Source organism: Paroedura picta, chromosome 9, assembly GCF_049243985.1.
Source record: "Paroedura picta isolate Pp20150507F chromosome 9, Ppicta_v3.0, whole genome shotgun sequence".
NCBI lineage: Eukaryota > Metazoa > Chordata > Lepidosauria > Squamata > Gekkonidae > Paroedura > Paroedura picta.
In genome coordinates this window covers 68,716,883-68,740,664 of record NC_135377.1, presented here as the reverse complement: position 1 = coordinate 68,740,664, position 23,782 = coordinate 68,716,883, and the positions used below count along the sequence as shown (strand labels likewise).

At 43.7% G+C, this 23,782-nt stretch overlaps 1 protein-coding gene across 9 annotated transcripts in view; it reads right to left on the bottom strand.

The window, feature by feature from the left end:
- Positions 1-23,782, bottom strand: part of ATXN1 (ataxin 1) — a 287,654-nt gene that overhangs the window by 158,288 nt on the left and 105,584 nt on the right. The window lies entirely within an intron of this gene.

The following is a 23,782-nucleotide window of genomic DNA, read 5'->3' as shown; positions in this document are numbered from 1 at the left end:
TATGCTCTTCTTCTACACTAGAATAATTGAAAGGGATGATATTTGGCAAGGAATGGGGGAAAGGCTTTAGACAGCACATGGTAAGTTTGACTGCATATTCTTAAATGGCAAGTAATCAGAAAGTGACACGTAAATTAAATCAGATTATCTCCATTGCTTTTGGGTCTTTTGATCTAAGGAAAACGTATTCCAGATCAGTGCTGGAATGCATTCAAGATATATGTTGCCTACTCAATCATTACTAATCCCAGTGTGATAGCTGGAGGAAGCCTTAGAAATTCATACATGGAACCAACAACGATCAGTCATTGACCACCTATAACTGCATCAGCTGGTTTTCCTTGGTTATATCCCAGAACAGTGGTACAGTCCACACTTTAGTGCCTGTAATTAAGGCGAGGGTCTTTTTCTTCTTAGATAGAAATATTTTTCAACCCCCCCCCCCCCCAAATACGGAACTTCTATTAGCCTTCCTTTCTTTGGCTCATAACAGGGCATTGTAGTATTGTGAATAGAGTCACGGATTAAATGGAGCCTGGATTGCACTTCCACATTAGACATGCATCAACCAGAATAAGATGTCATGAACCTTCAAGTATGTCAGACTGCCTTGTCTTTAATCACTTCACTTTTACTAGATATAAAAGACAGTGCCAGAAAAGCTAACACAGAAAGGGGAACATATTAACCCATGTTCAGTCTTAACAGAAATGTATAAGGCAGGGCTTCTCAAACTGGATTCTATGAATCCTTGTATGTTTTGCAAAGACAAAGGGAAAGTTCCTGCCATGTTTATCTAATCTAGCAACTATAAAAACTGAGTAGTTTTCTAACAATGGAGCTAGAGACTCTCCTCTTCAGGGAAAAGGGACAGAATTCGCTTTCTCCTCTTTCAAATGAAGGAAGCTTGCAGAGGAGCTGCTATGGGATCAGAAAATTCACAAGAAAACGTGCTGATTGGATTGGTTGCTGGGACACAACATTTGAACTCTTGGAAATCTAAAAGGCTGAGTGGCAACCTAGAGATACAGTCCTAAGGCAGCAATCTTTTTCTTCTGCTATAAAATAAATGAGTTTTTCACTTATTTCAGTTCATCTCTGCGAAGGGGTTTTAAAATAAGGGCACTTTCACCTGTTCTGAATAATGCATTTCAGTCCACTTTGCAAGTAGATTTTACTGTATGAAAAGGAAAAATCTAACTGCAAACAACTGCTTGAAGTTCACTCTAAGTGGACTGAGAAAGCATTATTGATGTGGAACACATCTTCTGGCACACCCCCTATGATGGAAAGGATGTGATGTCTGTACTCCCACCCCAGGGAGTGTGCCATAAGAGGGGAGGCGATGACGGCCCCAGGACCCACGGCAGCATTGCCACCAGAAGAGGCCAGGGCAGCCATGGCAGCGATGGGTGAGGCCTGGGCAGTCACCTCAGCAACACCCAAGGCCAGGGCAGCAGCAGCAAAGGAGGCCTGGGGAGCTGCCAAGGCAGCCCAAGAGGAAGCTGGAACAGCAGCACTGCTGCTGGAGGAGGTCAGGGGAGCCATGGTGGCAGCCCTAGGTAAGGACAGAGGAGCTGCAGCAGCAACCCCAGACCAGGCCAGGAAAGCTGTAGCAGTAGCCCCAGAGTAGGTTGGGGCATCTGCACTGCTGAGGGAGCCTTAGGGCAGCCAGCTGAGGCAATGGAGGACTCCAGAACATGGCGGCCCTCCTACTGCAAGTGGAAAAGAGGAGGAGGTGGGAGGGAGTCTAGGTGTGTGCCTGAAAGAGCAGGAGGGATGAAGGACCAGGGAGGAGGTAGGGCAAGTGAGAAGTAGGTTGGGAGAGGCAAGGGGGGATTGGGAGGAAAGAGTCTATGTGTGTGTGTGTGTGAGAGAGAGAGAGAGAGGGAGAGGGAGGAGGTCGGGGAAGCCAGAGGTAATAGGGGAAAAGGCAAGCGGTGTGGAAGGGAAGGAGTCTCTCTCTGTACATGTGTGCACATGTGTCTGAGAGGGAGGGGGCCAGGACCAAAGAGTCCTAGAGCAAGTATATGTTCCACATACCCTGTGAGAGTGCAACTTTCGCTATTTTTTTTTTACCTGTGAAAGTGCCCTAAATGTTATCTTCTAGCTCCTGCATATTAGTTATACAAATTTACTGTGTTTTAGCATGCAAAGCGTGAACACGATCAAAACAATAGTCTCCATCTCTACATAACCTGAAACTTACAGGGTTTTGTCAAACATAAACTGAAATAAGAATTTTCCCCATTTTTAGCTCTTATTTTCATGGCCTGGATAACGATAACATAATTAAAAAAAAAAACAAATCTTCCCTTCCAGCCAAATCTTTAGCTGAGTCAGTGATCTTCAACTTTTCAAGTCCTGAGAACCAACATAAACCCCCAGGGGCAAAAAGGATGCTCTAAACTGGAAGCATGTCACATCAGTTGAAGCCAGAGTCATGTGATAAGAAGAGCCAGAGTCTCTAAAAGTGCTTATCTTCCAAAGGAATCCCCACCACTGCATATTGACATCACCTCGCTGGCCAGTCCTCCTTTTAGTGTGCATGGAAACAGAAGGGAGCACATTAACATTGGCCTCTATGGACAAACCTTCAAAATGCACAGCAGCCCTACAGGGTTTTCAACTGAATAGGTAGGACCCCAGGACCCACCCGAGGGTCCCAACTAGAGGTGTGCAACAGTTGAAGGGATGGAGCAGATTACTCTTGCCACTCAGATGTTTCTCGACTTTCTTCTGCAGCCCCTTTAAACTGGGCTTTTTAGAAGGGACTGCAGAAAACAGCCTGCAAAACAGCGTAGTGGGGTACTCTTCCCACTGGCTTAGCTGGAACTCTTTGGGGCTGTTTGACCAAATTCTTGAAGAGAATTGCAGTGGAGCCTGCAGGGTCAGGATCAGCTGCTTTGCAAGCTCTCTTGGACAGTCCAGTTTAAAGGGACCACCTCTCAACTGTTTCTTGTGACTTTGCCTCTCCGTTTTGCCTTGGTATTTTTTGGTTTGGGTCTACTGGACCCCCCAAATTTAGGATTTTTGAAAAATCCTGGATCCAAATACTTTACTGCTATTGTGATCCAGTCAAAGATCCCAAAATAGTTTCAGATCCAATAGACCCAAACTGAAAAATACCCAAAAAACAATTTACACACCCCTAGTCCCAACCCAAAAGAGCCTCTTGTGGCGCAGAGTGGTAAGGCAGCCGTCTGAAAGCTTTGCCCATAAGGCTTGGGAGTTCAATCCCAGCAGCCGGCTCAAGGTTGACTCAGCCTTCCATCCTTCCAAGGTCGGTAAAATGAGTGCCCAGCTTGCTGGGGGGTAAACGGTAATGACTGGGGAAGGCACTGGCAAACCACCCCGTATTGAGTCTGCCAAGAAAACGCTGGAGGGCGTCACCCCAAGGGTCAGACATGACTCGGTGCTTGCACAGGGGACACCTTTACCTTTACCTTAGTCCCAACCCATGAGTTGAAGATTAATGTGCTCCATGATTTGCTAATTTTGAAGACCTCCTTTTTCTCGACCTCTGCAATGCTCTGAAACAGCAGGAGATGAATTACGGGCAGAGGAACTATGGTAAAGGTAGCTAGCCCAAAGAACTGAGAATGTGAGGGCGGAGGGATGTTTGCTTCAAAAAGATTTAATAGCCAGAACAATCCAGACTAAACTAAGTGCCTGTTCTATATTTCCAGACAAACTATGTACTTTCAGGGGAAATGAAATATTCTCCACCCTCATTGCGATCTTCCTTGTAAGTTCATTCCTTATTCTGTTACAACTTCTGCATTCCCCATTCCCCCCCACCCCCTTAAGAGGCAGTCTTCTTCCTGGAAATAGTGAATCCAGCCAACTAAGGATCATGTCATTAATGTGATAACACCCCAATGTGACGTAGCTAATCAGTAATGCTGTCACACTGCCAACTCTGAGGGCAACTGAACTTATTCAAGAGAAGGGCTGTGTTTCCTGCATCCCGTTGCTGTCTTTCTTAATGGCCATGATTGCAAAAAGGTCACAGGGGACCGAGTGCTCTTCTCAGTTTGTGAACATTTTATGAAACTCAACTCTCCTTGCAGCTCTGCTCTAATTACAATCTGTATTAACGAGGGATATGAAAGCAAAATTAATATATAGATACACACATGCTTATTGGGTGACTTTATAAAAGATTCGATCAGTAATCCCCAACATGATATCTATGGGTGATGTGGATAAGTTTACCAGATGCCCTCTTTTTAGAGTGTCTGTCTTCCTTGGGAATCTATTTTTTAAAAACTGATATTGTCCATCCTCTTTTGGTGTTGGAAGGCTAGGAATATTCCTAGTCAATAGCAATTATCACAGCTTCAATCATAAGGGAGTTTAAATTGAAATGTATATTAAGGATCACTTTTTAGCAGTCAATCAGGCAATGTGTCCTCTTTTTTTGCATTTCAAAACAGGAGGATGCTAGGCACAGAACCGCCCAGTGTTCTGTGACTTCAATTCAGTCATTTTTTATTGGCCCTCCCTCCCTCCCTCCTTCCCGCCCACCCACAGCAACCTTTTTAACTACAGCACTCCCAGTCTAGTCACAAAATGCACTACGTGTCCATAGATTAAGCAGAGACTGGAATCCCAGGACTGGACAAATGCATGTGTCTATTAGCCATGAGAGCTAAATGAAGCCTGTAAGTTCAGAGGCAATATACATTTGAAATACCAGCTGTTGAGAAGGGAAACACTGGGAGAGGGTTATTTATGCCCTGTTTGAAGACTCTGCAAAGGCATCTGACCACTTTGGGAAATAGGATACGAAATCTTTTTATATTCATCCCCATCACCAATTTTTTTTTTTAGAAAACTCAAACAATTAAAGAACCAATGTTAAATGGACTAGTTCTACTTCTTGTGCCTGCAAATGGGTTTTCCCTCCAGAGGAAAATTTCACAGTCTCATAGTTCTCATGGGGCTATTGTAGCACAAATTTCTCAGCTCCTTCGGCTAGCCAGCTTCAATCTCCATGTATCTTCCCTCAAACTTGCATTACTTGCCAAGTCCTTACAAACATGTTACCCACCTGTTTCTTAAGTCTGGAAGTACAGATTCAGGCAAATATATATTTGTTTCCATTCTTCTATCTCACCATATGATCTGGAGCCTCTTTTTTAAAAAAAACACTTCAATTTAACTTTTGGTTTAGACTATTCACTACATCAGACTAGTGACTCATATTGTTCAGCATCCTCTGTTTGGCTAGCGACCAGGTCTCTTAAAACCACTGCAGGATAATTAAAAAAAGGATTTGTTCTCCACATTTTTACCCAGACTTCCAGACATTCATCTTAGAACATGTGGTAATCTAAGAATTTACACCAGTCTGAAACAATGAGTTGCATATGAGTTGGCCAAAAAGTGATATTCAGACTCTTAAATCTGTGGGTTGGAAAGAATCTAGGACCACGGGGAGTTCAATCAGCTCTTTATTAGGATCTCAGAGGCAAAACTGAACTGAGAAACCCCTGAAAAAAAACCAAGTGATATACAATAGTGAACAATGGATCAGTGACTTACAACGTCTACTGCAGGGGTAGTCAAACTGCGGCCCTCCAGATGTCCATGGACTACAATTCCCAGAAGCCCCTGCCAGCGAATGCTGGCAGGGGCTCCTGGGAATTGTAGTCCATGGACATCTGGAGGGCCGCAGTTTGACTACCCCTGGTCTACTGGATAATGACAGTTCTCTTTCCCAGGGCAAACCGTTTCTTGCAAACAGATAGCCCCCCAATCTCAAACAACTCCTCACCCACAACAATGCAACATCTAATTTGAACATGGACACTGGTACCAGAGCTTCCAACAAACCCAGATGCCAACTTTGCTGCCACATACACTCTGTTAGCACAATCACTGGACCTAACAACATCACCTGCACCATCAAAGGCTTATTCACTTGCTCATTTTCCAACTTGCTCATTTCATATGCCATTAAATGCCAACAATGCCCTTCTGTTCTCTACATAGGGCAAACAGGTCAAACCCTCCACCAAAGAAATAATGGACATTAAGTCTGACATCAAAAACCACAGGACTGAAAACCTGTAGGGCAGTGGTCCCGAACCTACGGGCCGCGGCCCGGTGCCGGGCCGCAAAGGCCATGGCGCCGGGCCGCGGCTCCCTCTCCCCGCAACCCCCCCGCAGTAAAAAACTTCCCGGGCCGCAAGCTTGCGGCCCGGGAAGCTTCTTACTGCGGGAGGGCGGGGAGAGGGAATCAGGGCCGGCCGCGCCCGTGTGGGTGCGGCCCAATGCGCGGGCGCGGCCCCCGGGCGCGGCCCGATGCGTGGGCGCGGCACCCGGGCGCGGCCCGATGCGTGGGCGTGGCCCGCGCAGGCCGCGAGCCGCGCCCCGATGCCCTGCCGGTCCCCAACCTCAGAAAGGTTGGGGACCACTGCTGTAGGGGAATACTTCAACCTTTCAGGACATTCAATAAGGGATCTCAAAGTAGCTGTTTTATTGCAAAGGAACTTCAAGAACAGACGACAAAGGGAGATTACAGAAATACAAGTTATTACAACAACCAAATTATTGCATACCCTGGACTCAATAAGGACATCGTTTTTTTTTATCTCACTATGTATGTTAACCTCATTCAACTCTTATATTCCTTACAATCCCGTCTTCTTTTTATTTTATTTGGGATAATGCAACCATAATATAATGTTAGTAATATGTAATGTAATTTAGAATTTAACTCTCTGGTCTCAGGACAAGATAAGTGGCCAGCATAGCTTGTCACTTGCAGGGATGCTTCCATGCTTGGGTGGAGACGGAAGCAGCAAGCAACTACTCTCTTTTAATTATTTCTTTTTACAACCGGGAAAGTGTCTGCCATTAATTACTAACATGGACAGTTTTATTTCTCCAATGTTTTTGTGAACGACAACTGAATTCACAATGACTGACTAGCTGTTTTGGCAAAGAATTATCATATAACAAATGAGAGACAGAATCTATCTAATGGCATAATTAAGTATAAGAAGATAAAAAGTCTCTTATGTCATCTATTTAGACTTTGACTCTGCCAAAACGGTCTCTAGATTCATTTGTTTTCCGTTTTCAGTCTGGCTTTCATCAGTGGCAATGAGTCCTACATAAACAAATGTCCTTATTAGTATAACATATAACAAATAATCGGAAATGTACAAAAATATCCATACCCCCACATAGTTGAATTAAATATATTCACTGAGAGTGCTATCTTTTGTGCAGCACAAAGAATTATCATATGGCATAATATGGCTTAATTTGGATATTATGAGAGTTTACTAATTTCCCACAATTTACTTTTGCCTTATATCTGTACGCTTATGATCGTTGTTCCATTGAGCCTGAGGGGGAGTGCATGCACTTGAAAGCTCATGCCTTCAATAAATCTTTGTTGGTCTTAAAGGTGCTATTGGACTCAATTTTTGTGGTGCTACTTCAGCTTTTTGGAGGGCCTATGACAGAGCTCTTCCACCAGACCTATGGTTGAGGTCGGTGGAGGAGGAAGATCTGCTCAGGCCCCGCTCAGGAAGGTATGCCACCCATTAGAACATCTTGGGTGATGATAGCTTGACATAGGTCTCTGCTGCCTGGTAGCAGGGGTACAGTTATGGGGAAGGATTGTTTTTACTGCCATGTTGTTTTTTGTACTGTTCTGTATTGTTTTAATGGGGTTTTTATTGTTGTGGGGTTTTTATGTTGTAACCCGACACAAGCTGGCGTGCCGAGAGTGGCGGGTAAGAAATATTAATAATAACAATAACAACAACAACAATAATAATAAATACTTCAGACCAACACATCTATTCCCTTGAATGGAATTTCCTGGCAGTGTGCACCATTGGTCAGTTTTTGTTTAAAGTCACTGGATTCTGAGATGGGGATCTAGCAGCACATTGGTCCATTATATTGCCCACTCTGAACCGACCTTGGACTTCAAGCTCAGTCCTCAATAGAATCATTAACAGAACCACATGCATAACACAGACCACAATTTGTGGAGAGCCATTTTGTTGATTACTATCAACCAGAAGAGCCACATCTACTTCCATCCCTGGCATGAAACCTGCACCTCTGGCTCACTGCGGCAATTCCAGCAGTGGCTGTTTCAAGGTGAGAACCATCTACCAACCACAAGTCCCACTAGGCAAGGACTTTGCCCAAATTCCTGAAACATAAGGTAGATGCCACAGTAGGGAATGGTGCATGAAGGGTCCATAGGTGGCATGTCAAAAAGCTCCATCTGGTTCTCAAACCACTGAGTATCCCTCAGTTTAAGAACTTCAGTTAATGTATGTATGTATGTATGTATGTATGTATGTATGTATGTATGTATGCATGCATGCATGCATGCATGTATATTAACTCCTACTCATTCGGGAAACCCTTCCAGGGTTCTCAAGAAACCCCAGGTGAAACCCTGATTGAGAAAGCCCGATTTAAACCAAAGTGCTTGAAAGCAACAAAAAGGTAAAAACAGTCATCTTAAATGGATCCAGTAATAATAATATAGAATCCCAGAAAATTAAGAATCTTTCCATGTGTGTGTTTTTTCTCTCTGTATTCGCACAAAGATAACACCATCATGTCAAAATGGAGGGAGGGGGAGCAAATAAAATTCTTATAATTCCTCTATTCGTGTTTCAGTTGCTCCTTCTAATTTGTGCATTCCTTTTAAATTCCATTTTTAAATTTTTCTTAATGCAAACATTGAATGCTCATCTTCAGTTATCTTAAGTGAACACCTCTGCTTCATAAACCAAACTTTAAACCTTAAAAAGGGGGGGGGACACAACAATCAACCAAGCAATTAATCTGCTACATCTGAGATACGAAGCACTGTCAATTTCAGGATAATTTTAAATTTCAAGGTGGTCAACATCTGACGGCAGTGATGCACCAGAGCTAGCTCTTAATTGGATTAGGACATATGCTGTTCTGAATATTCATTCAGGTACTTGGGGGTATAATCATGCGGTCCCTAAATCAATTTTATTATTATGTTTTTAAAAATTCTAAGCTAATTGATGCAGTTCACAAGAGCCAGCCACCTATCTTTAGTTCTTTGTTGATACTCTTTGATGATATACTCTGTTGATTCGCAAAATCTCAGTTCTGTCAATGTGGTAGGCATCAGGGCACCAAAAGTTTGACCAGACAAAAGCCCTCCTATACATGTCTCTAAGTCAGGGGTAGTCAACCTGTGGTACTCCAGATGTCCATGGACTACAGTTCCCATGAGCCCCTGCCAGCATTTGCTCTAAGTCACTTTGAATTCCTCCAAGGACCATGCACCTGCCAAAGCTTTAGCCAGAAGCTACATCGGATTTCAGTGGAATCAGAGGAGTTCACTATCCTCACTGAGAATGGTACTAAGTCCAAACTGGTATCTGCCATGAATGAGGAAGTAAAGCCCAGCTAGGTTAAGCCCTTTTTTATTTTTCATGTCCTGGTGGAACTTCCGCTAGAAAGTTCCTTATTCTGAATTGGCATAGCCAAGGCAAAAGGCTCATGAGTTCCGCAAAAAAGCTGCCTGGATTTTATCTAGGGCAGGGGTAGTCAACCAGTGGTCCTCCAGATGTTCTTAGACTACAATTCCCATAAGCCCCTGCCACTGGTTGACTACCCCTGATCTAGGGTACCTGAGGTTGAATGTAACACTCCTTTGCAAACTTTGGAACCCCACTGGTGGAGAAAGAGTTATAGCATTCATTTAAATAAATTTTAATAACACTGAAAGAAGTGGTAGATGAAAGAACAAAGGTAAGGTGGGTGATGCTTGTCAAAATAAACCAGCACCTGAGTAACAGCCTGCAAGCCATACCTAGGTTTCACAAACTAATTAAAATAAAACATGGTTTCATATTATGTCTGACTTGAGCCTGTGTATCTTTGCATACATGTAACAGATATTGTGTGTGTGCAACAGCCCTTACACACACATAGTAAGACTGCTGGAAGACGGCTAATGATAAGCACAGTAACATCGTGTCAGGAAAGTGTTTTAATTCTGAAATTCTTCCTAACTCCATGTCTATGTTATGTATGGGCAAGTATAAATGAAAAAGAAGAGCTGGCGGGGGGGGGGGTTGTACCCCATGTTTTACTACCTAAAGGAGTCTCAAAGTGGTTTACAATTATCTACTCTTCCTATTCCCACAACTGACATCCGTTGCTCTTAACCACTTCAACAAACTGAGACGTACTGCATGCCAAGTAGATGCTCTACCACTGAGCCATGGCCCCTCCCTAGCCTATACCAACCTGAGGATTAATTATTGTATGGTGCACGTAGAGCAACCAGCAGATCCAAGGATTGTCTGGCAGCCCGGCAAGGTTCCTTGGAGGCCCCCCGTTAGAAATACTAGCCAGGTTAGCCCTGCTTCACTTCCAAGATCTGGCTTGCCTTGGCTATCCAGTGAGGGCTTACCAGCCTGCAGAACCTGTATTCAATAAAGTTCTGGCCTGACATTCCCCCAGTTTTATGAGTCTGTGTCAATCCGCCTCTCCCCCTCCTTCAGGCTGGTCACCACCCCCCCCCCCCCACAGATACTCAAGTGTTTTAATTCTGAGTCATTTTAACTCTAATTTTTTTTCAAACATTTACATATTCTTTCCGTGCGTATGTTATGGCACAAAGTCATTTATCAAACTGTATGGCAAGACCCTGGGATACATATAGCCAAACATTTTATAGTTTAATCTAGATACAAAAACACCAGGATGGGAAAGGATACTGAATTGCAGATAACATCCCATTTTTCACAGACAAGGTTGTTTTAATAGGTATAACACAGACAATTGAATGTAACACTTCATACACCTGACTGAGAGTGCTAACTCATAAAAGCTGACGCTACAATAAATGTTCGTTTTTAAGGTGCCAGAACACTGTTGTTATAATTGGCAATATTTCTGACATTATAAAGTAATGAAATGAAACAGTTTTTAAATTCAGGTAACCAACAAGGTCTCATTTCTCTGCAACTGGTTAATGGTAACTCTTAATTTTTGCATAAGAAAACTGGCCTGCACTGTTTAATACAACAAATTTTGAGTCAAGTAGAACCTTTAAGACCAATAGAATTTAATCCTGGGTACAAGCTTTTATGTGCATGCGCACTTCTTCAAATACACTGAAAAAGACTTCACCCCAACTATTACATATAGGGAGAGAGAGGGTGTGTGCAGAGTGTGTTAGTTGCCAGGAAGGGCTAATTAGACTCAAGATGGTAAACCTGTGAATAGTAATAAATTAGCATACAGAGAGTAAAAGTTAACAAACAGATGTGAGAACTGAATGATGTTAACGAGTGTAGTAAGATAAGAACCCAATGTCTCTGTTAAGCCCTGCGGGTTTTATTGTTCTGAGCGTTGTAATAACTTGTAACTCAACCATCTCCTGTTCTAACCTGTTTCTGAAATTCCTTTCCAATAAAACAGCTACTCTGAGGTTCCTCATTGAGTGACTTGGGAGGTAAATATTAAATTTGCTGCTTAACATATTTATAGGTCTCCTTCCATAAATGTCATATCTTTAGAGTAAAAATTATGTTTTATTAGCAGCCAATAAGAACACTTTTGTATATACCCTCTCACTTTCTGTTTTTATGGGAAATTCCTAAAGATCAAAATCCATATACAATTATTTCCCAGCATTCTTTTCTTTAAAAAAATACAATAAACAAATATGATACATATTACTGAAAAACTTCTGCTAAATGTCAACTGACTCAGTTCCATCATTCCAAGACAGAGTTTGTACAACCATTCCTTAGAATTCGTGGTTTGACAAGCCATGGCTGTCTTCAGTTCCCAAGCTTCATAAATTCAATCTGCTACACAAATCGGCAACCTCTGGAAACATACGTATGGCTGCATCCATGTTTTGTCTGCAAGGACAGAACCTCAAACAAAAAAAGTTCAAATGTCACAACAAAACCTGGTTTGGCTGCAGTAGCATATCCCTCCCCCCCCCCCAACATACACACATTCTCCTATTTTCTCAGTCTTGGGCCATGGAAACTGTAGTCTTCCATGATGTCCCCAACTGGGCACATTTTGCCTCAAAACCAGAATCAGAACACTATTTAAAACCATGGTTCTCAATTTTAATTTGGAGGCAAACCCAAATTGGAGGCAAACCCAAATTATCATCATGTTAATTTAGCAACCACGGTTAAACAGAAGTGCACTTGAGGAAACAGAATGTATGAGCACCAAGCATATTCCCAGCAGTAGAATGATGCAACCATGGCTGTTACATCTGAGCAAAGCTGTAATTGAGTTCCACAACCATGGTTTGGCATGTGGTCTAAGCAGATATAATATCTCCTAGGAAGTTTGTCTTTTTCTGTCTCCTGTCATTTAAATACAACATTGCTGTTTGTCCTGTTTTCCCTATTCAGCTCTGGATCTGTGATGCTTTTATCAATGAAGAAGAGGGGGGGAGTGTCCAGCTGGGCACCCTTCGGTACAACAGAAGGCAGAACCTGGTTTGTTCACTGTTACTGCAACAGCCATTCTGGCAGGAGAAAAAGCCTCACAAAACAAAGAACATGAGCTAAAGTGACTTTATCAGAATACTAAATGGCTTTCTATGATACAGTACAGCCCTTCTCAGTTACCATAATTATCCACAAGCTTAAGCAGCACTCAGTGCAACAAAAGCACTTAAAAAAAATTACAAGTTACAAGTAGGCATGGGCAATTCAGCTCAGATGAGCCAAAAAGAATCAATGTTGATTCAGGAACTTTTTTGGCTCATCCAAACTGAACCACATTCCCTGCATTCAAACATTTGAATCAGGGTGGCCACAATTTGGCATGTTTAAATGCATCTTCGTGCTTTCCCAAACAGCGCCTGAGAAGGCAGGGGAGACAGTATGCACCTTACAGCATGCACCCATTCCCTCTAAATCCCTCTCCAGAAAGCTGCTTGAGATGGTCGGGCAGTCATTTAAAGGGAGAGGCCAGCGTTCGGAGCAGCTGATGATGACAAGTACTCTGCCTGCTTCCTTTAGATCAGTGGTCCCCAACTGTCCGGAGACCAGGACCGGTCCGTGGATCAGTTGGTACCGGGCCGCAGCTCCTCCTCATCCTCCTCCCTGGCTGCTGCCTCGGGGGCTGCCCTGCCACTCTGCCGCCGGCTCACCTTTGGTGCTCTCTAGTGGCTGCTATGGCTGGTTCTCCCCCTCGGTGTGGCACTGCAAAGCTGCTGCTGGCAGTGCCCCCCAGCAGGCGGTGGGAAGTCAGGGGTGCCGGCGGGAAAGCAAGTGGAGCAGGGGCTCAGGAGGAGGCGTCCCTCAGCAATAGACTACCCACCCCCCAGGCCTCAGTAAAATTTTTAAGCGTTGACCGGTCCCCGGTGATAAAAGGTTGGGGACCACTGCTTTAGATATCTCACCAGCTGGGGAGAGATTTAAAGAGAGCGAGCATATTCTCTGTTGTCATCATCAGCTGTTCAGTGCACTGACCGCTCTCTTTAAGTGCTCACCCCACCTTCACAGGCTGCTTGCTGGGGAGGGATTTAAAGGGAGCAGTTGGGGACGCTTACCATTATCAGCTGCTAGGTGTATGTTCTCTCCCCTGCTTCAGCTGAATCTGAGAAGCCGAAGAGATATTTCGGCTGAATTGGAAACAATACAATTTTGTGTATGTGTGCGCACACGCCTAATTACAAGCTTGGATTCCAGTGACATCCTGAAAATGTGTTTCGGGCAGGGGGGGGGCTTGCAACTGCTACCCCTCTCCCATTTCCCCTGCCGTCTGTGCAACTTTGCATTCAGCTTTTCTCCTTCAAAAGAATGCTTCTTTTTGCTCCACTGAAGCATCAAATGTAGTGAGGGTTGGTTGGTTTGATATTTTAGCTCTGCTGGGAGCACAAGACAGGAAAAAAAAAATAAAACCAACCCAGTGGAAGGAGCTCCCGGAAGAGCTGAGAGCCCTGCAGGAGCTTTCGTGGTTCCACAGGGCCTGTAAAGCGGAGCTTTTTCTCCAGGTCTTTGGTTGAGGTCAGGGAGCAGAAGTTCAACTGGCCCCCTCCACACTTAAGATCCACACTCAAGAACTATATTAAGGCCTCCTGCATTAAGATCTATCTGTATGAGGCATAATTGGCACCTGGAAGCTTTGCCCCGAGGCGCTGGGAGGGGTGATGGGGGGAGGGAAGATATGGCGTATTTTTTATTTATTTTTCTCATTGATGAACTATCTTGGTTTAATATTTTTAACCTATGTGGGGTTTATTTCAGGGGTAGTCAAACTGCGGCCCTCCAGAAGTCCATGGACTACAATTCCCAGAAGCCCCTGCCAGCATTCGCTGGCAGGGGCTTCTGGGAATTGTAGTCCATGGACATCTGGAGGGCCGCAGTTTGACTACCCCTGGTTTATTTTATTGTAATCTGCTGTGAGACAATTTCGAGAGCAGCGGATTTCTATACTAAGACTTTTTACATCGGTTTTAAACTGTGTTTTATTAAGGCTATTTTGTTAGTGTAAACTGCCTTGAACCCACTTGTGGGGAGGGATGGTATGAAAATGAAATAATTTTTGTGTCATCCCCCTTTCAAATAAACACGGTAGTTATGGAAAAGGTATTTAGAAATTCATATCACATTGTCTTCAAGATCCGTGCGAAAATATCTTGAACATCTCAAGAGTGGGTATCATTCTACATGCATACAGGATTAGAACAAAGCACACAAAAAGCTTATACCATCCTTTCTCAAGATTTGTACCACTGAGAAACTCCTGAAATATTCTTCAGGCTTTGAGACCCCCCAAAGTGGCACGACTGTGCAGAATAAGATCAGGAAGCATAAGCTGTATTCATGCCCATCCAGGGCTTGTCACCTTTCCACCCCCTCCAGGCCCATCGTTGGCCACGAGGGGGGGGGGCTGACATGCCCATGTATGATCATATCACCAATAAATGTTTAACAAATAAAAAAAATTAATTAACTCATACCCATTCTGGAAACCCTCCCAAGGCCATCAAGTAACCCCAGGGTTTCATGAAACCCTGCTTGAGAAAGCCTGGCTTATACCCAGAATTAAACTTTACTGATCTTCAAGACACCACTGGACTCAAACCTTGGTCTATTGTTCCAGACTCACACAGCTATAAACAGGGCTCTAAGACTAAGCTGAAAAAACAAATACACACAACATCAGCAACCAAACCAGCACCCTCATTTGCCTTTTGCCAGATCAGCTAAACTACGTAAAGAGCAGGAGTGTTGCTTTATATTAAGTACTAGTAATCAAGCCCGCTGCAGGGGAATGCAGCGGGCGCTAGGTCCTACCTAAGTCGGCGGCGGCGGCGGGCTGGTCGGCGGCAGGCTGGTCGGCGGCTGCGAGCTTGTTTGGTTTGCGGCGGGCTGATGCGGCGAGAGGCCTCTCGCCGCGTCAGCCCGCCAGGCAGGGAACCCCCGGCAGCCGCGGCTCCCTGGGTCGGCGCCCTGATGCGGCGAGAGGCCGGGAGGAACTGCGAGCCGTGCTGCGCGCGGCTCACAGTTCCTGGAGCTGGGAATCGGAGGGACCAATCGGCAGGCGCTTCGCGCCTGCCAATTGGTCCCTCCGATTGTCTGTCGTGAGGAAGGGTCCAATCCGGACCCTTCCTCATCACGGACTAATCCCACCTCTACCCCTCTTAGCGAATTATATAGTCCGTGGCGCCCGTGGCGCCACGGGCGGTTTAAAGATAAGGTATACTTAATCATATTAACTTTTCTACACACACACACACACACACACTTGAATAAAACTCCAGGATTAAAAAAAGAGAGAGAGAGTATGCATTCACTATTTAATGGAGTGTACTTTTATTCACTGACTACATTATCCTTTCAAGAAAATTACCATACTTGACTAAAAGTATTTAATGAGGCACTAATTAGCACTCCTATTCCCCCCTCCCCAATATTAAAAAAATCCTTTGAAAAAATAAGGTCAGAAACACAGAGCGCACCTCTCCAAGGTAAAAGAAAAAAGGCATTCAAGTACTGCTGTATGCATTCATTGTTATTTCCTTTTTCTAAAAGGTAAACTCTTGCAAAGTAGCTGGAGACTCCAGGAAAGAATACATCCAAGGTGCCATTCCCTGGCAAGACAGAGAGGAAATGAGCTGAGTGCTGCAATTACCAGCATGCTGCAGATCAGCTCATGAAAGCTTTGGCCCCAAATGTTTCCCCATCTAGACATCCCATGGATACCTCCCTGCCTTTCATTTACTACCTTTTCCATTGGGATAAGGCTGCTGCTTTTCAGGACACTGCATAAGACACTGGATGCAGACTGTGTGGCCTATTTGCAAAACAGCTTATGTCCTCCCCCCCCACACACACACACATACACACACCTTCTTTCCATCAAATACAGTAAAAGGCAGGGGAGGCAGCGCTTGACATTCTTCTGCCGCGAAGCGCCTGACAGTTTTGTGGCTTCTTGCCATCTGCTTGAGCTCTTGCTGTTCTTTGCAAAAGGCGTGGCAAGCAAATTAGAGGTTATGAACACCTCCGACAGCAGGGGGAAAATTCCTCTGGAGCTAACTCACTGAAATAATTTTGCCAGGCACCAAAAAATAAAAAATAAAAAAGAGGAAGGAAAGAATAAGTAGACTTTGAAAGATGTACACAAACTCCAAAGGTATCAGGAAATGTATGCAGAGTTACCCGTGTGTTTCACTGTTGTCCTGACTCCGGACAGCGCATGACTAATTTATTGAGAAGCTGCATTGACAAGGAGGTGGTTTCTTTTTCTGCATTACCTCTTTTTCAAGTTCAAAGAGTACGCTCAGCCTGCAGATACCATGCAAGGAATAATCTGACATTATAGGGAGGAGGAGGAGGAAACCGCTGCTGCTCTAAAGCAGATATTTACTTTAAGGGAGAGATTCTCAGGTTGTACTTACCATAGCAGCAGACTTGTATCTGGGCTGCACTACATCAAAGAACAAATGGAGAGTCTCACATGATTGTGTGTTCCTTTACATACACACACACACACACACACACACACACACCACCCCGCATAAAGGAAACTAAACAGAGAAAGCAAAGCTAAAATCCTCTTTTCTGATATGCTTGTTTTCTGTATATAGAATTTATTATTATTTATTATAATTATTTATATGCCTCCCCTTCCTTTTAGGCTCAGGACAGCTAACATAATTTAAATACAAACACAATTATACAATATTATAAATACCTAGATATTAACATTAAAATCCAATCAGATTAAAATATAATTTATCATAGTTTAAAACAATAAAACAGCACAATCACTAATCCGAATCTGCTAAAACTGTCTTCTATTTCTGGGAATGGATGGTTAGGTGGAGTTAGATTTGGTTAGGTGAAGTTAAACAGCAGAATTTAGATGTTACCTTTAGGCCTGGCAGAACAGCCCAGTTTTACAAGCCCTGTGGAATAATTTAAGAGCCCAAAGGGCCCTAATCTCACTAGGCAGAGCGTTCCACAAGGCTGGGGAAAGGGCTGAAAAGGCCTTGTTGAGGCTAAGCAAGTTCTGGTCGCTAGACCTTAGTGCTCTCAGGGAGACATAACAGGAGAGGAGGTCCCACAGGTATGATAGTCCCAGACCCTTTAGGGCTTTAAACATTTTAATTGAAATCTTGAACATGATCTGGTCTCCAATCTGGAACTAACGCAACTGGGAGAGCACGGGTTGTATATGTTCCAGAATGTGAATCTCTATCCGTAGCTTAAGCACAGCAGTTCCTGTCTAAGAATAAATAAGTCCCAAACTAAAGTCTTCAAGAAATAGATTGAAGGTCACAAGTCCATGGGAGGTCGGTAGCTGCATGGGAGGTTGGTAGCTGGCAACAGAGGCAACCATATCTCCTTTCTGGCCCTTCATCCGTAATAACCAGCTGATAAATGAGAAGTATGATACATCATCCTTATTTATTTATTTTATTTATTTATCATACTTCTATACCGCCCTCCCCGGAGGCTCAGGGCGGTTTACATTATAACAGAGAACCATACATAAAACAGTCTGTAGAACATGTACATCGATAACCAACAATTGCAACCAAACATAACACAGTATAACAGTAAACAATCATAATACAAACAGGTCCAGGGCTTGTTGATGGGATTCTGAGGGGGGTGGCTTATTGATTGAATTCTGGGGGGGGGGGAGCAGGGGCCCTTGGTCGCTGTAGATTACGTCTGGTCTTGGCCAAATGCCTAGTGGAGGAGCTCCTTTTTGCAGGCCCTGCGGAACTGTTTAAGCTCCTTGATAGAGAACGTCTACAGCAGGGGTCCTAAGAGGGTGTCAGGGTGCCTGCCAAGTGTTGTTAGAAAGTGGGTGGGGTTAGATAGGCCTTTCCCTGGCGAGAGTTCTGATTTTTAAAAAACTTGGTTGGGCAACAACTACCACCAACATAACAGGGATCATCACACTGTTCAAATTCAAGCACGCCTACAGGTTCAAGACTGATCTACAGCTTCCTCTTGTTCCACCACCAGGAGCTTAAGGGACACTGATTCTCAGCCAAGTTATAGATATTTCTGACATACAAATTTAATAAAAAATCTGGCAAGTAACAGAAATGTGAACATGGGTGTTGCATCCTGAGCTTCATGGGAGGTTGGTATATAAATGTAATAAATGCATAACAAATAAACAATCCTTGGGTTTACTGGCTACACTGGACATGCCACATGGTGAATGAATAAATAAGAATTTTAAGGACATTAATTACAGCAGGGGTAGTCAAACTGCAGCCCTCCAGATGTCCATGGACTACAATTCCCAGGAGCCCCTGCCAGCGTTCGCAGTTTGACTACCCCTGATTTAACACTCACACACAATGTATCCTGCCCTGAAAATCTTGAATACAGATGAAAGTGTTACTACTCAGTACACGAAGTGTTGATTCTCACACACATACACAGACACACCCCTACATAAGACTCGAGATAGCAGTAAATCACTCACAAAGAGGTTGATGATCCAGCAAAACAGATCAAAGACCCCCTCGATACTGAATCGCTAACAAAAATCTGAATGGGCAAATTGGCAAGGGAACGGAGGAGACAATGAGCCGAGGGGTGTAAACATTTGCGACAACGTCTTGGGTCAATTTGAGAGCAAGCAAATGCCACATCTAAGAGTAGATTGTAAAATCAGCTTAAGTTATATTGGAAGTAGGTCGGTCAAGATTCAGAAATAAGGATGTTCTTAATAAGCAGATAAAGGTCCAGTCCTCAAAACGCTCTGCAAGCGCTAGTCACATTAGTGTCCAGTTCTACCTCTGGCTCAGCTCACATCATTAAGATCTCAGAACTGGAATCGCAGCCATAAAACCTTTGCCACCAAAAATCTGCTCACAACATTGACAGGACTTTTCAGCAGTCTTTGAATCTAGTAGAAGTTCCCCTTCTCCTCCCTTGTCACTTTCCTAGGCAATTATTTATTTAAGCACAACCTGGGCAAAATTCCCCCCAAATTGTGTAACTGTTCTGAGAAACTTTGCTACCTCTGCAACTAACCCGACCTGGATAGGCCAGGCTAGTCTGATCCCATCAGATCCCAAAAGTTAAGCACTTGAAAAGGTGAGCTCCAAGGCATACCAAGCATGCAGAGGCAGGCAACGGCAGCCCACTTCTTGCCTGGCAGAGGGACAATCTTAGGCTCCCTTGGCTATACAATAATAACAAACAAATAATACATCTGCAACTTATTCATTTGCTCATGTATACCCTGCCTTTCTCTTTAAACACCTTGTATCAGGGGTAGTCAAACTGCGGCCCTCCAGATGTCCGTGGACTACAATTCCCATAAGCCCCTGCCAGCAAATGTAGTCCATGGACATCTGGAGGGCCGCAGTTTGACTACCCCTGACTTATACTGTTCAGTCCTCCATTTTATCCACACAACATCCCCATAAGGCAGGTCACCCAGCAAGCTCCCACATCTTAGTCTGAAACCCTGGATCTCTGTACAACACAAATATATACCTGTAAACCAGCCTTTTTTCAACCTTTTTACCATTGAGAAACTTCTGAAACATTTGTCAGTCTTTGAGAAACCCCAGAAATGGCGCGATCATGCCGCATATGGTTGGGAAGCAGATCTATGTACACACCCACCCGGGACCCCTCCCCTCCAGGCCCATCAGTGGCCATTTTGGGGGTGGAGGTCAACATGACCATATGTGGTCATATCACCTGATAAATCACCCATGAGGGGCAGCAGAGAAGTCTGAAAATAAATAAATAAATGTTTAAAAAATATATAAAAAATTAACTCTCACCCATTCAGGAAACCCTTCCAGGGCTGTGGAGAAACCCCAGGGTTTCACAAAGTCCTAGTTGAGAAAGCCTGCTGAGGACGTGTACTTGTAAAAGACTTTGTCCATATTAAACCACAACCACCTCATTTTAAGGAAAAAATGCTAACAAACAAGCAAAACGCTAGGGTTAAAAAACAAACAAACAGGGCAGCAGCGTCCAGCCATCCCACAATATTGATGTTCTTTTTGTTGTCAAAGACATCCCTGCAAATTCCATAGAGCGACAAATGAATTCAGATTACGAGGCAGAGGGTGTACAAAGAACAAGGTCATTAGATACCATTAGGGTTGGCAGAATGTCACATGTACTTTAGGAGATAACATAACCCAGCGGACTGCATATAAATCATTTTCAGCTATCCGTCTATCGCCTGCCCGGTCAACAGGACCCTCCCTGCACTAGGCACTTACTCCAGCTAGAGCCTGAGTGCCACACACAGCAATTGGTGCTCATTGTAGTGTGAAGCATCATCAATTCTTCAGCGGCTGCTGGAAAATTAGGGGGAAGAACGTTTTCCACCTCAAGCTACACACAGTGGTAATGGGCTTTTTCTGTTGCTTGTGAGGAACGTGGCTTCTAGTATTTTAAAATATAAATTTCCTGAGTGGGAAGGTGTAGGGCGTCTGTGTGGAATGAGTGTGACTAAAGTTATTAATGGATTACATCTAAAAATACAGAAGAGAGCAAAAGAAAGACAGCAGAGGGAATATGTCGGCTAATAAACAATAGGCTTATGAAAGCATACCTCTGACACCCACTCTTGTTGCAATTAGTACTTGTGGTCAATTGTGTTCTTGTTCATTTGCATTTTTCCATTTCTACATTGCATTACTTAACCGTTTCCCTTCCTGTCTGGTCTGAAAACTTCAGAGCATAGACCAGAAGGCAACTTATATATAGCATGCTCTTCTTTTACAGGATGCATTGATTGAAACATACAACCCAACCTTATTTTAGCTGGCACAAATAACCTTACTTATCAGCAACAAAAGTTTGACAGGTTTACTTATCCAGAATAAGCTTCTATATGCTGTAAGTGCGCCTGCTAACGCTCATCCAAGACAGTAACAAATAAATTGAAATTTGGTACACGTTACATTATAAAAGCATAGTCTACACAGTGAATTCGGAATATTGCCTTCCCTTTTAACCATGAACACATTCATAATATCATAGAATAATAGAGTTGGAAGGGACCTCATGGGTCACCTAGTCTAACCTCCTGCACTATGCAGGACACTCACAACCCTATTGCTAAAGTGTGTTGTAAATATAGTAAATCATAAAGAAGTCATGTTTCAGGTGGACAGTCGTGTTGGTCTGAAACAGCAGAACAAAATTTGAGTCCAGTGGCACTTTTAAGACCAACCAAGTTTTATTCAAGGTATGAGCTTTTGTGTGCAAACACACTTGTTCAGATATGAGTTTCCTCAACCATGCGTATGTGTGTGGAGGAAATTAACTGCCAAGAAGATTAAGCCAGAGTTCAAATGCATAATTAACTGGGCAATCATAGCTGAAATAGGATTATCTGGTGAATGGTCCTCAATCAGCATTTATTTATTTATTACATTTCTATACCGCCCTCCCTTTTGGCATACAAACACGGAAGTTTCAGTTCAGTGGTAGCTCCAAGGTCAACAGGTTGAACTCTGGGTACAAATAGGAACTGAGAGGCCAGTAAGGACAATTGCACACCTGTACATTTACTTTTGAAACAGCGTTCCTTAATTGTTACATATCGGTAAGGTTAATAAGAATAAAGATATATAAGTAGCCAGGCAATAAATACAGCAAAGATTGGAACAGCACATTTGGTAAGACATTTAAATTGGCATACAGATGATAAAGCAGTGGTTCTCAACGTTTTCTTTGCCATGACCCCACCTTCAGCGCTAAAGCCCAGCGGGGACCCAGCCGGAGGAGCTGCCAGCTAGCCCTGCGGAGGTGCTTCCACCGGCCCCCCCAGCCATGGCCATGGGTGACCCCCCCCGACATGAGGTGACTGGAGGGGGGTGAGAGCCCTGCCTGCCCGGGGGAGGAGGCTGCTGCTGCTGCCGCCGCCACCGCATCCACATTGCTCGCTGTCCCACTCCAGGCCAGGCTTGGGCACACGTCTTGCCCCTTTGGCTCGCCACTTCTCTCCTTTCTCCCTTCTTTTAACCATGGGGGGGTCCACAGCGGCCCTGATACAGAGCATGCGGGGCTTGCTGGACGGAGCTGGGTGGGATGGGGCGACTTTGGACCTGCAGGGGGAGGGGTCACTTTCTGAAAGAGCTGAGCGAAGCATTTTGGCGCATTCCTCAGCAGGCGCAGGCACAATCCTCTGGGCAGGCTGGGTCGCTGCAGAAGGAGCTAAGGGCTCTGCCCAAGGAAATGCAGTTCCACAGGGCCTGTAAAAGGGAGCTCTTCTGCCAGGCTTCGGGCTAAGGCCATTATATATATAATAATGAATACATTAATAAATAAATAATGTCAAGCTTGTCTCCTTCCCAATTTATTCAATACTTTTTAATGCTTCCCTTATCTGCCCAATGCACTATGTACAACTGAAGATTTGCTTATCTTCACAAGAATTCTCTTGTGATCTACAGCACAGTAAGTAAATCTTACCAATATGTTTTGAAGAGAAGAACGAGAACTCAGACAAAGTAAAATGTTCATTTGACACAAGGTCTCAGAAACATGGAGCTGCACACAATGCAAACAAGAACAGCGTATGCTCTAACAAGGTTATTATAACAACATTCAAGGTGTAGTTATATCTTTGCTTTAGAGCAAATAGGCAAATGATTTTAAAAGATCTAATCTGTTTTTCCCAGCAACTGAATTTAAAAGCATACATGGATACAATCCAGGCACTGAAGTCACAGGAAGCTAAATGTACTGGCTGGCAGCAGGATTGTTTCACATGAACATTCAATAGCCAGAGGTTTGGGTAAGCCAGAAGGATGTTCACTTGCCCACATGTGTGATATGCTTGAAATAAACAGTTTTCAGACAGAGGAGGTTCTGAGCATAAATATTTGAGATTTCTCACTGACGGGTCATATCTTTTATATTTTATACACAGGAAGTTTCCTAAAATGACCACCATCACCACCCTAGGCTGCTAGATACTAGTAAGAGAGTTTGTTGAAGAATTGCGCACTATTATTCTGAAATCACTACACGTTCTGTCCACATACTCTCTAAATGGTATTCAGTGCTCCTGCTATGCAATTATACCATGGAATAACAGCCTCAATTATAATTTAAAGTGGCATAATTCAGATGAGTTATAAGAATCCCAAGCAAAGCCATCATTTTGATATCAATGTAATTTGCTGCCACTTTGGGATACTAGTTATTGTACTTGCATTTGAAAGTGATGATTCCAAAGGCATGCTGAGAAGGGAAAAGGCATTTCAGTGCAATGTTAAATGAGGATCCAAATC